The sequence below is a fragment of the Peromyscus californicus genome, unplaced genomic scaffold (assembly GCF_007827085.1).
Source record: "Peromyscus californicus insignis strain IS unplaced genomic scaffold, ASM782708v3 Scaffold_5__1_contigs__length_169319896, whole genome shotgun sequence".
In the NCBI taxonomy this organism is placed as follows: domain Eukaryota; kingdom Metazoa; phylum Chordata; class Mammalia; order Rodentia; family Cricetidae; genus Peromyscus; species Peromyscus californicus.
This window is the reverse complement of record NW_026294573.1, coordinates 52,884,182-52,897,641: the sequence shown is the minus strand read 5'-3', so window position 1 is coordinate 52,897,641 and position 13,460 is coordinate 52,884,182.

Sequence of the window (13,460 nt, the reverse complement as noted above, 5' to 3'; positions counted from 1 at the left end):
AGCAATGGAAAAACACAGATTAACATTCCTTCAATCTCAGAAACCATAAAATAAAGAATACTCCTGAGAAAAATATTAAAAGGTATTATCAAGAACAGTAACAGACCATTCAGGCTGTACAAAAGCAGGGCACAACAGCTAATCAGTCTTTCAAAGTTACTGTTTGGAACCTCTGCTCTGGCCCCACTCCTCCCATTCCAGACCCTGCCCCTCAGAAAGCCTGCCAAGGGTCAGCTCCTCCCCTGGAGAAGCTCAAGACATGCCTACAGGGTATTTAAGACACGGTGTCTAGACCTGCTCTGTGATTTCTCTCCTACTTTCTTCCTCCGAGAAATCCAATATTGGGTACAGAAACCTTTCATTTACCAATAACCTTGCTTTTAAAAAGGGTAACTGAAAAACCTGTGGGGGTGGAACAATGGCCTTTTACATTAGAAAAACTATGGGGACTGTAACAGTTGGTATAGAAGCACCTAAATGCTCAACATATTGAGGAATTGACCAGTCCTAGAATTCTTCTATATGTGTCATTAAAAAGAAATCTGGAAAAATGGAGAATGGTAACAGATCTGATAGCTATTAATAAGGTGATCCAGTCAATGGGCTCTTTATGGCCTGGAATTGCCTTGCCTTCTTTATTGCCAAATGGGTGGTCTATTATAGTGCTAGATTTAAATTTTTTTTTTTTTTTTTTTGGTTTTTCGAGACAGGGTTTCTCTGTGTAGCTTTGCGCCTTTTCCTGGAACTCACTTGGTAGCCCAGGCTGGCCTCGAACTCACAGAGATCAGCCTGGCTCTGCCTCCCGAGTGCTGAGATTAAAGGCATGCGCCACCACCGCCCGGCTAGTGCTAGATTTAAAAGATTGCTTTTTTACTTTACAAAAACAGGATAGAGAGAAATTTGCCTTCAAAGTGCCCACTTATAATAATTCTCAACCTATTAGAAGATACCAGTAGAGGGTCTTGCCACAGAGAATATTAAACAACTCCACCTTGTGTCAATATTTTTACAACAGTTGTTAGAAATAATTCATAAACAGTTTCCTCAATGTATAATTTACCATTATATAGATTATATCTTATTGGCTGATTCAGACACAAATACATTAGAAAAAAATGTTTGATGAAGTAAAGAGAATTTTGCCTTGTGGATTATAAATTGCTTCTGAAAAAAATAAAAGAGGAGGTTCTATTAATTACTTAGGATATATGATAGGTTTACAGAAAATTAAACAACAGAAAGTACAAATCAGCAGAGGTCAATCATAAACTCCTAATGATTTTCAAAAATAGCTGGGAGATATTATCTGGCTATAGCTCACAATTGGATTAATTACTCAAGAGCTAAGTAATTTATTTCAAGGCTTACAAGGTGATAAGGACTTTATTAATCCAAGAAAAATTATCAGCTGAGACTGAGAGAGAAAAATGACTCTGGTAGGAAAGAAATTACAGGATGCACATGTAGATCACTTGGATCCAGAACTTGATTGTATTCTGGTTATTTTACCTTCTATGCATTCTCCCACAGGAATTCTTATGTAGGGAGAAAACAATATCTTAGAATGGATATTTTTAGCACACAAATAGAGTAAAAAATTAAAGACCTATATAGAAAATGTCTCTGAATTGATTCTGAAAGGAAAAATGAAACTTTGTCAATTAGCAAGAGTAGACTTAGATGAATTGCAGTACCTTTTACTAATGTTGAAATGCTAATCAAAAGATGCGGTGGTGGCGCACGCCTTTAATCCCAGCACTCGGGAGGCAGAGCCAGGTGGATCTCTGTGAGTTCGAGGCCAGCCTGGGCTACCAAGTGAGTCCCAGGAAAGGCGCAAAGCTACACAGAGAAACCCTGTCTCGGAAAAAAAAAAAAAAAAAAAAAAAAAAAAAAAGATGAATAAGGGCTAGGTGCTACTCTCTGGAGCCAGGCCAGGTGCAGCTCAGCAGGAATGCAGAGACACATGGCCATTATGGTAATACCTGTGCAAATTAAGACTGACAATGTGCCAGGCAGTGGTGGCACATGCCTTTAATCCCAGCACTCAGGAGACAGAGCCAGGCAGATCTCTGTGAGTTCAAGGCCAGCCTGGTCTACAGAGCGAGATCCAGGACAGGCACTAAAACTACACAGAGAAACCCTGTCTCAAAAAAAAAAAAAAAAAAGACTGACAATGCTACAGCATATATCTCTAGTAAAATGAAACAGTTTTTTGTATGTTACAGCATAAAGTATATTACAGGTATACCACACCTTATCCTACAGGACAAGCAATTATAGAAAGATCTAATTGTACTTTAAAAGATATGCTTAATCAACAGAAAGGAGTAATAAAGACCCCCAGAGATAGTTTGCATAGTGCTTTATTAACTTTAAATTTTTAAAATACTAATGAAAAAGGAACAATATCAGTAGCGAGACACTGGGCAGCAGAAAATATTGCTAAATTAAATCAGCCTGTATATTTTAAAGGTGTGTTGACTTCAGAATGGAAACCAGGATATGTATTATGTTGAGGAAGAGGTTTTATTTTTGTTTCCACAGGAGAAAAGCTAAGGATACTACCAAAATTGATAAATATTTGATTCAAAGAGGAAAGAACTCCTGCTTAAGGAGAGTCAATAGTTCATCTGAAGAACCAAAGCACCTCCATTTTAAGCAAGCCCCTAAACCCAGGCAAAACAGGTCTGAGTTTCAAATCCTCAGAACTGCTGACATAAATTCCAGGAACCAGAAAGTACAAAGTACAGGATATCAAGCTAACTATCTGGTAGTGACTGTTTAACCATGGAATGTCCCAACCCGAGGGCAGCCAGTGAGAAATACTGACAAACAACCACCCACCTAGCAGTAAGATGAAGATAAAGGTTCTGGAAAGTTCCTAGAAGCAAGCCAATCAGAACTGTACCTGTACTACCACCCCTAACTGATGTAACCTTGTGGTTTTTGCCTTTAAAAACTGAGCTTGCAGAGGGGTGGGCACCGTCTCCAGCCTCCACTGCATTGGATGTGCTTGACAGGGTCCCTGCCTAGGTTTGTATTTCTCCTGAATAAAGCCTTGCTTTTGCATTCTGATATGCTCAACTTTGGTGGTCTCTCTTGGGGTCGAGATCTGGGCACAACACATCAGACATCATGGTTATTCCAACCCAAACTAACTTATAAGACTATCAAATGCCTTTCATTTTGTCAGACAAGAAAAAAAAAAAGGAACTCTCCAAAGTTAGGGTTAGTCAGGGTTTTGTTTTTGTCTTTTCAGGAGAATAAAAGCATCCAACTAAAGGAATCCAGAGACCACTGGACAAATGAGATATCTGAAGATGAAGGAGGAATCATCAAGAGAAAATGTGCCAAGAAAAAGAGTAAATTGATCTAATGGTACAGCACACCTCCAATAGGGTAGAATTCAACAGGTCTTCCCAAATGCCTCTTCTTGCTGCTCTGTACAAACATAAAAGGCAAATGGTCTTTTTGTGGTCCTAATTCAATCAAAAATTAAAGCTGGCATTGGAGTTTGAGTGTTGACTCTCTCCTTCTCTAAACCCAAGCATGCGTCTTAAAGGAAAATTCAAAATCTCTGCCTCATGTCAGAAGATCTACCTAATATAGGACAGAAGAAAACCAAAATTAAGGGACTATTCTGTGGTGGTATTGTGTTCCCCAAAATATTGTGTACCCTAATAAATTTATCTGGGGTCAGAGAACAGACAGCCACTAGATACAAAGGCTAGAAAATGGTGGCACTCACACCTTTAATCCTAGCATTCCAGAGGTAGAAATCCCTCTGGATCTCTGTGAGTTCAAGGCCACATTGGAAACGGCAAGGCATGGTGACACAGCCTTTAATCCCAGAAAGCGAGCCTTTAATCCCAGGGAGTGGTGGTAGAAAGCAGAAAGGTATATAAGGCATGAGGACCAGAAACTAGAAGCATTTGGCTGGTTAAGCTTTCAGGCTTCTAGCAGCACTGTTCAGCTGAGATCCATTCTGGATGAGGACTCAGAGACCTCCAGTCTGAGGAGACAAGACCAGCTGAGGATCTGGCGAGGTGAGGTAGCTGTGGCTTGTTCTGTCTCTCTGATCTACCAGCATTGACCCCAATAACTGGCCTCGGGTTTGATTTTATTAATAAGAACTTTTAAGATTCATGCTACACTATTCTATTGCCATTAATCTCAGTATCCTTTGGTTTTATTTTGACTTTTAAAAACTTTTCTTAAGGTGTAAATATTATCTCAAAATCTTAAGATTATATAAGGAATCCCAAGCTAAGGAATTGAGATCCTACCAATCCTCAACCTGAAAATCTCCACTTTAGAAAGCTCTTTCCTCGAAGAATCCCTATATTAGCCCTATAGATGTTCAGTTTGGGGCTATCCTTTTCCCACCCTGACAGAGGTAGCCATTGTCTTGGATTCCTCCCTCCCAATAAATTTCTTGAGTTAGGTTTATTGTAATGACTTTCTTTTGCTGGAGCAGAGCAGAGCTAAGATGTAACAACTTGCAGAGCAGAGTAGAGCTGTAATGGCTTTTGCCTGAGCAGAGCAGAATTGTAACACTTTGGCTTGGGAAAGTTTCCCTTGCTGGAACAGAATTGGTACACTCCAGCGAAGCAGAGCAGAACTGTAACATTTCTCCAGAGCAGAGCTACAACAACCTCACTGGGGAAACCCTCACCTTGAGCAGAGTTGTTACACTTGCATTAGGGAAGCTTTTCTCAGAGCAAAACTGGAACAGAGATGTAACATTTCTTTTGGGATACCTTTCCCTTCTGAGATGTAGATATTCATTGGCTTCTGAATACCAGAATACCTTTCCCTTAAGAGCTGTAGGTATTCCTTGGCTCCTGACTACCAGGATACCTTTCCCTTCTGACCTGTAGGTATTCCTTGGCTCCCACTACCAGGATACCTTTCTATTCAGAGCTGTAATACTTACAGTTATTCCTTTGCTTCTGACTGCCAGGATACCTTTTCCTTCAGAGATGTAACACTTACAAATAGATTGTGGTCCTCTAACCTTTCCAGAGATCTGCTGGATATGGTATTTAAATGTTTAAGTTTTCGGCAGTGAACTTTGAACATTCCTAACAGCAACCTTTGAAGTCTCCAAAAAGATGATGGGCCTCTACAACAACAAATCTATCTGGACTGTGATAATGCCATTAAGCTGACAAACACCATCCAAAGATCAGCTTTGGACTACAAACTGCTCAGGACAACTTCAAAGTGATTATCTAAGATGGTCCAGTCACATCACATAGCTATTCCAGCCAAGACTTCAGATAAGCCTTGCACTTTCCCATCACACAGATACTGAGAAACAAATGATATAGCTAGCTCTCCTAGGATTTGATCATTATCCCAATTTTCTCAGGTTCCTCCAAAAATATCATCGCCCCTAGACAACAGGAAGTAATTTTAATAACACAACACCCACATTCCCAAGAGGTGGGGTGGGTGGTTTTTGGTCATTCAGTGGGTTATGGATGTTTGTCATTGTTTAGGGGGGTTAGTTGCAAGTTGTTATTGATCATGGTCAGGAAGAAAACTAAACAAAGGAGGTTGGATTAAGGGATTTCTTTCTTTCTTCTATCCTCCTTTCTTTCCTATCTAGTGAAAAAAGGGATATTTTACATTGGTATGAATTTTTGTATATTGATACAATTTAAGGTTATTTTTGTTATACTGTATGTATGTTTCTACCCTTGTTTAAGGTATAGTACCTATGCTGCTCATTTAAAAATGTAAAGTTCTAGTCCTTGAAAGCTATTATTACAAACTGTTTAGGATAATTAAGAAATGCAGGTTAGTAGTTTGTCATCTATTACAACCAAACTTGTAGTCATGTTAGGTATGTTTTCAAGTTCAAACATAGATATATTTTAGATAGGTGGTTTCACACATTTCAGAGATCTACAGCATATGGCATTTAAGATGTTTTAATAGCATAAGGATTTTCATGACAGTGAAATCTGCCTGTTTCTGGTAGCACCAATCTACTTCAGAAATGATGGGCATTGATGAACCTCCATATGGAATTTGCTTTAAATGTGGCAAAGCTACCATGGGCAAGAAACTGCCTTTGCTTCCACTGCTGATAATATGCTGTCTAAATTGGACAAGCAGGACATAAATGAAGGTGACTGCCGAATTTTCCCAAAACAAGGTAGGCTGGTCCTCCAAAATTCCTGCTTCACAGAAAAGTCTGTCAGATATTCTAGGTCTGTAGACTGAAGATGGATGCCTCAATGTTGCAGAAGAAATTGGGTGACTGTCCAGGCAGCCAGCTGTCTGTTTCATTTCTATAGTTTTAGAAGTTTTGAAATGTTTTAAGGTCTAAAAGGATATTTTTGGGCTGGTAATACAAGTTACAATAGAAAGTGGTTTAGGTATAAATCTTTGGACTTACCACAATAGGATAGATAATACTTTCTGTGAACTTTCCAAATACTAATAATGGACTGAACATTGTGAATGTAATTCTTACCTGGTAATTGTTCTTATTGTATATAGGTTTACTATGCTAAAGTTAAAACTTTTCCTTTTTATTTAGACAAAAATAGGGAAAGGTTGTGGGATAATCTTTTTGCATACCATGAAGATGTGTATCTGCCAAGGCACCTTCTGATTGGTTTAATAAAGACCTGAATGGTCAATAGCTAGGCAGGAGAGAACAGGTGGGACTTCTGGAGAGAGATAGGTACTATGGGAAGAAGAGAGATTGGGATTCACTAGCCAGACATGGAGGAAATGGGATGCACGGTACTGAGAGAGGTAATGAGTCACATGGCAGAATGTAGATTAATATAAATGGGTTAATTTAAGCTTTAAGAACTAGTTGGGGCCGGGCGGTGGTGGCGCACGCCTTTAATCCCAGCACTCAGGAGGCAGAGGCAGGCGGATCTCTGTGAGTTCGAGGCCAGCCTGGGCTACCAAGTGAGTTCCAGGAAAGGCGCAAAGCTACACAGAGAAACCCTGTCTCAAAACAAACAAACAAACAAACAAACAAAAAAAAGAACTAGTTGGGAACAAGCCTAAGCTAAGCGAAGCTTTCATAATTAATAAGAAGTCTCCATGTCATTATTTGGGAGCTGGCAGTGCAAAGAAAGTCTAACTACAAGGTCAATCATTATATACTTGGAAAATGGGGAAATGATCACTGGCTGGGGCCTCAGACCTAGTAATGCTATCCTAGAACTCAGACTTATCAGAGAGACTCATCTCTCCCTGGGATACTAAGGCAGAAGTCAGGCACTGTTAAGCATCCTTAAATACGATCAATTACTGTTAAATCCTAAGAGAATTGCTGGCCTTTCCTTTAGTCTTTATTATAAACACTCCTTTAATGCTTTCTATGAATAATTAACTGCCAAGACCATAAAGACCCTTCTCGTATGTTTGGTAGCCTTGGGTTGGAACTGTCAGCCAAGTGACCCTTTTATTGGCATCCATTTGGACTTGGCAGTCTGTCTGGATATTTTATACTCACTCTGAGGTGCAGGTGGAGTTTTCGTATGCTGGCAGCCACTCTCAAATAACCACTTAGAGTCTTAATATTAATTGTAAATGCTTGACCAATAGCTCAGGCTTGTTACTAGCTAACTCCTACATTTTCATTTAACCCACATTTCTTATCTGTGCTTTGCCATGTGGCTTGGTACCTTTTCTCAGTATAACATGCCCATCTTGCTTCTCTCTTGTCTGCTTGGCTCCAGACTCTACCCTTCTTCCTCCCAGCATTCTCAGTTTGGCTCTCCCACCAAAACTTATCCTGTTCAGCTATTGGCCAGTCAGCTTGTTTATTAAACCAATCATAGCAACCTATATTCACACAGTGTAAAGGAATATTCCACACTGAGGACACTCAATCATCTGAAGGAAAACATCACAATCATGGCTGAAGATATGCTCCAGTCATGATCACTCCAGACAGCCTGAAATGGTATAGAAAGCAGACTATAGACAAGCCTTGGTGAATTCTAGAAGAACCTACTTACTCTTCAGAAATCATCACTCAGGTGAGAGGGGAATACTTCCTCTGGTGTATAGAAGGCCTTGATTGGTAAAATGATCTTTATTTCCTCTAAGGGCTGTGCTGTGATTGGAACAAGCATCTTTGCTATAGCTCTCACCAGGGAATCCCCCTGAGTATATGCCCTGGTTGTTCAGCTCATTTTGAGCCAGCTAGAAGGTATGGTCTTATGAAACCTCCTGGTGTTGTAACATCAATCATACTGAAAAATCTTACTCTGTAGACCAGACTGGCCTCAAACTCAGAGATCCGCCTTCCCCTGCTTCCCAAGTGTTGGGAAGGCATGCATCACCACTGCCTGGCAAAAAACCCTTTCTCTCAAGCACCCCTTCCCTTCCTACTTTTGACCTGCATCTATGTAGAGTAGGCTGTGCCACTAACACTGAGCTGAGAGAGAGCAGGAGAGCACAGCAGTGGTAATGTAGCAGCAGGAATGGTTGCAACATTGAGCAAGTATCTAAAGAACTCCAGAGAGTGACCACCACAGGAAGCAGAGTGCATAAGGAAGGCTGCAAAGAGCTGGAGATAAGAAATTGCAATCCCCAGTCTCCAGAAGAGTTCAGAGAGCTGCCAAACCTTAAAACCAGACAGTTGGAACACAGGCCTCTGTGGGAGCTGAGGGTCCTAACTTCTGAGGGCTAGTCAGTGGTTGTAACACTATTAGGTACTGCTTGTGGTTGCCTGTTATTGGAAACTGAGGATTATATAATATCTTCCATAGTACTGGTCCCACTGGTGTTTAAAATCTAGAGCTATAAGCCTCCAATTTGAGTATTTAGAAACATTTGTCATCTTAAGACTGGGACATAAGCTACTAGGACTTGCTTGCTCTACATCTGACAGTTCTGTCTCTAGGCTTTGGGCACTCAAGTGCCCCATTCTGCCAATACTAGCTTCTTATTCTCACCTAAGTTATGATTTCCATCTAGATAGAGCAAAAAGACCCTAGCTGGCTGATTGATAATGACCCCATTTACTAACTGGCTTCTCTACGTTTATGCTAATGGAAACATGATGCTTCTGGTCCCTGGATATCAGTGCTAGTTCAGACTCTGTATCTTCCACTCCTTGAAATATCTGGCTATGCCCATTTCCTTAGGGTAAAGTTAGTCAAGTAAATGGCCAAAGATCCCTTTTGTTAGCTCCAAAGGAAACTCCAAAAGGCAGTCCAATGAGCTCAGCCAGGACTATAGGAGGACTTCTGGTGGCTAAGTAAAAGCCAGAAGTCCTCAGGAACTTGAAAAACTGGCTTCCATATATCAAAAGGAATAATTTTCCTCACCTCTGACAGAAGGGACATATGGCTACCTATGGCACCTATCAGCATATCAAAGTACATGCTGTCCTACAGGCTCCTTCAGTATCACAAGTACCTGTTAAACCTTTCAAAGTCCATGCTAGCATCCTAGCCCTTCTCATCTCTTCCTGTATCCTAAACTCCTTCTAGCTCACAGGCTTCACTCCCTACAGCTACTCATTCTCCTTATAACCCTGCTATTCCTGAACGTTTGCTCTCTTCCTTTCTCTGTCCTGCTTCTCTCTATTCTTTATCCCTTGTTATTCTCCTCTCTCTCACAGATAGCCCTGGACATATCCAGTTTGCTGGCCATATTCAGTCTACCTCTTTCTCTCTTTGTCCTGGACTCTTTCAGATGCTTCTGACTGTTCTTTCATATCTACAACAAAAAGCTCCACCTTAACCATACCATGGAACAATCACGTCATCAGTTTACAAACCTTTGAGGAAGAATTGGGGTGTTGGGGTTTCTATCTGTGATAAAACACCATGACCAAAAGCAACTTGGGGAAGGAATATTTATTTCAGCTTACAGCTTATAATCAGTCCCTCATGAAGGGAAGTCAGAGAAGGACCTTGAGGCAGGAACTGAAGCAGAAGCCATGGAGTAATACTGTTTACTGGCTTGTTGCTCATGGCTTGTTCAGCCTACTTTGTTTGTTTGTTTGTTTGTTTGAGACAAGGTCTCACTATGTAATCCTGGCTGGCTCAGAAATTGCTATGTAGACACTCTGGCCTAGAACTCACACTGATTCACCTGCCTCTGCCTCCTTAGTGCTGAGGTTAAAGGCATGTACCACCACACTTGGCATTTTAGTCTACTTTCTTACATAACCCAGGACCACCTGGCAAGGATTGGCATCACCTACAGTGACCTGGGTCCTCCCATATCAATCATTAGTGAAGACAATTCCCCATATAGTCGCCTACAGGTCAAATTCATTTTTTTCAGTTAAGATTACTTCTTTCTAGATATGTCTAGATTTGTGTCAAGTTGACAATAAACCAACCAGCACATGGAGAAATCATTACCATTTATAACTGTTGAGGTTTACCAGAGGTCTTCCTCCTGGAAATATTTCAGTAAGTGAATTCTAGGCTTGCAAACAGGCTCAGGTCTGTAAATTTAGCAATTCAGGATTCACTGGATGACAGTCTCCAGCATCAAGGCAATGTAGCCTCTATTATTCTTCCCCTGATAGCATAAACTAATAGGAATTTCTTGGTTGCCCATTTTGTCCCTTGTAGCCATTTCAGTACCTCCTTGAGGGTCAGGCACTTTTAGCAGACCACCACAACTCCTTGACTTCTGGTAATTAAGCACTGCCACCTGGCCCTGATTATCCTGGTCTCCTATTATTTCTACTATCAGTGAGTCAAGGTCTGCCAAGACTCTGTTACCTTTGGTTGTGTTTGCCAAGAGCCATGACTTAACTTCTTAGCAATGATCATGTCCTATGTACTAGCACATCTATGTGGGCTGAGTAAATGCAGTACAGTGTTCCCTGGGCCCTTCCTCAGAACAGATGTTCTGGTTTGTATGAGAATGGCCCCCAGAGGCTAATATATTTGAATGTTTGTTTCCCACTTGGTGGACTGTTTAAGAAGGGTTAGGATGTGTGGTCTTGTTGGAGATGAGTCACCAAGGGTGGGCTTTGAGGTTTCAAGAGCTCATGCCAGGCCCAGTCTCTGTCTGCAACTTTTGTATCGGATGTGAGCTCTCAGCTACTGCTGCAGTGCTACACCTACCTGCCTGCCACAACACTTCCTGCCACGACGATCATGGACTAACCTTCTGAAAATGAAAGCAAGCCCTCAATTAAATGTGTCCTTTAATAAGCTGCCTTGGTCATGGTGTCTCTTCATAGCAATAGAATAGTAACTAAGTCGCCAGGTGGTGGTGCACAAGTCTTTAAGAGCAGGGCTTGGGAGGGAGAGGCAGGCAGATCTCTGTGAGTTCGAGGCCAGCCTTGTCTACAGATTGAGTTCCAGTACATCCAGGACTATACAGAGAAATCCTGTCTCAAAAAACAAAACCAAAGCCCGCTTCCCTACAAAAAATAGTAATTAAGTCAATAGTGATATAACCTGTCTGGTTGTACATAATGTATTCACTCTAGCACACTTACCTTCTTCATCCTTTGAATCATGTAGGCAGAGTTTTCCCATCCCAGCAGCCACTTCCCAAATAACCACAAGAGAGTCATATTAATTACAAATGCTCAGCCATAGCTCAGGCTTGTTACTAGCTGTTACATTTAAATTAACCCATATTTCTTATCTATGCTTTGCCACATGGCTTGGTACCTTTTCTCAGTATGGCATGTCATCTCGCTTCTCCCTGCATTTGCTGGAAACTCCTCTGACTCTACCCTTCTTCCCAGAAGTCTCTCTTTATCTAGCTGTCCCACCTATACTTCCAGCCTAGCTACCAGCCAGTCAGTATTTTAATAAACCAAACTGGGTGACAAATCTTCACAGTGTACAAAAGGATTATTCCACAACAGGATCCCTTCTTGTCTCTTCTGCCAGCCCCAGCACTTTTGGTATTTCTGTTACATTTACTAAGACTGATTTTCTATGCTTCCAGGAGTCACTGTAGCAATAATTTCACACCAATTCTAGGTGTGAGATTCTTGACAAAGTATTAATACAAATTCTGTATTTTAGGAGAATGATTCCAGTGTAGCATAATTTTCTCTACCCAACATTATGGTCTGGCCCCTGACTGTATCAAGTATCTCTGAGCTCAGTTTTATGCGTAGTTTCTAAGCTTTTGTAGGGCTAGGTCTTGCAACATGTTTGGGGAGTAGTTCTTAATATCCATCATCAGCCACAGCACTTTCCCAACTGGGTTGTAATTATAGGCATACTGGATAGAGGATTAGGTGGAAAGCAGTGTGTGGGATAAGGAAGAACAAGTTGTTACTCAGTAGATGCCTCAACAATGTCTAGCAAGACAAAAATGACAATTTTTAGTAGGGAGGCATGGCTAACAATGCAGGCACCAAAGGAGTCTGGGGAATAACAAGCATTTCAGGGACACCACCCAAATAGTTCCTCAATTTGTCAGGATACTAGATTCTTCACATCTTTCATATTTTAAAGTTTCTGCTTCTCTTATGTCTCGAATATCTGCTAGTATATTACCTTCTTTTTTAAAAAAGTTATTTATTGGATAAATAAATCTTTTTTAAATTATGTTCATTGGGCCTGCTGGCATATGCATGCATTCTGGTTAGGTTTTTTGCTGTTTTGTTTCTTCTCAATTTGACATAAGGCAGAATCATTTGAGAAGAGGGAACCTCACTTGAGAAAATGCCCGCACCAGATTGGCCTGTGGGAAATCCTGCAGTGCATTTTTTGATAAATGATTGATGTGGAGGGCTCGGCCCACTATGGGTGGTGCCAATACTGGGCAGATGGTCCTGAGTTATCTAAGAAAATGGGCTGTGGAAGCTATGGGGAACAAGCTAGTAAACAGCTCTCCTCCTTGGCTTCTGCTTCAGTTCCTTCTTCAACTTCTCAGTGATGAACCATTACTTAGAAGTGTAAGATGAAATAAACTATTTCCTCTCCCAGTTGCTTTTAGTTGTGTTACCACAGCAACAGAAACCCTAAAGAATAAATTGGTTCCTGAAGTGCGGTATTGTTGTGACAAAACTGACCATGTTTTGGGGAACATTGTAGAAGGATTTTGGAACTTTGGGCTGTTCAGAACTCAGCTATTATTGCAGTAATGTAAAAGAGAATGCTGAGAGCAGCGCAGATGATGGCTGCCTGGCTTGTAAAGTTTCAGAGGTAAGTTTTTAGAGCCCACTAAAGAATTTAGTGGGACCATTCAGTATTTTCAACTAAGAATCGGTGGTTCAGGTCAACTGGGGCTGAAAAATTAGTTGTGATTAAGAAGAGGCAGGCATCATTGAAGCAAAATCTTCTGGGAAGTGTTTTTCTCAGGATCAACACACAGAACCTATGATCCAGAGAGGCCCAAGGCTGCTGTACCTCGTGCCGGCAGCCGGATTCGGTAATGTGTAAGAGTTTCTTAGCTTATATTGGTCTTGAAGGTCATGGACAGCAGCTAAGGCTTGGCACCATGAGAGACCATTGGTGAAGGTGCAGCCTCAGTTG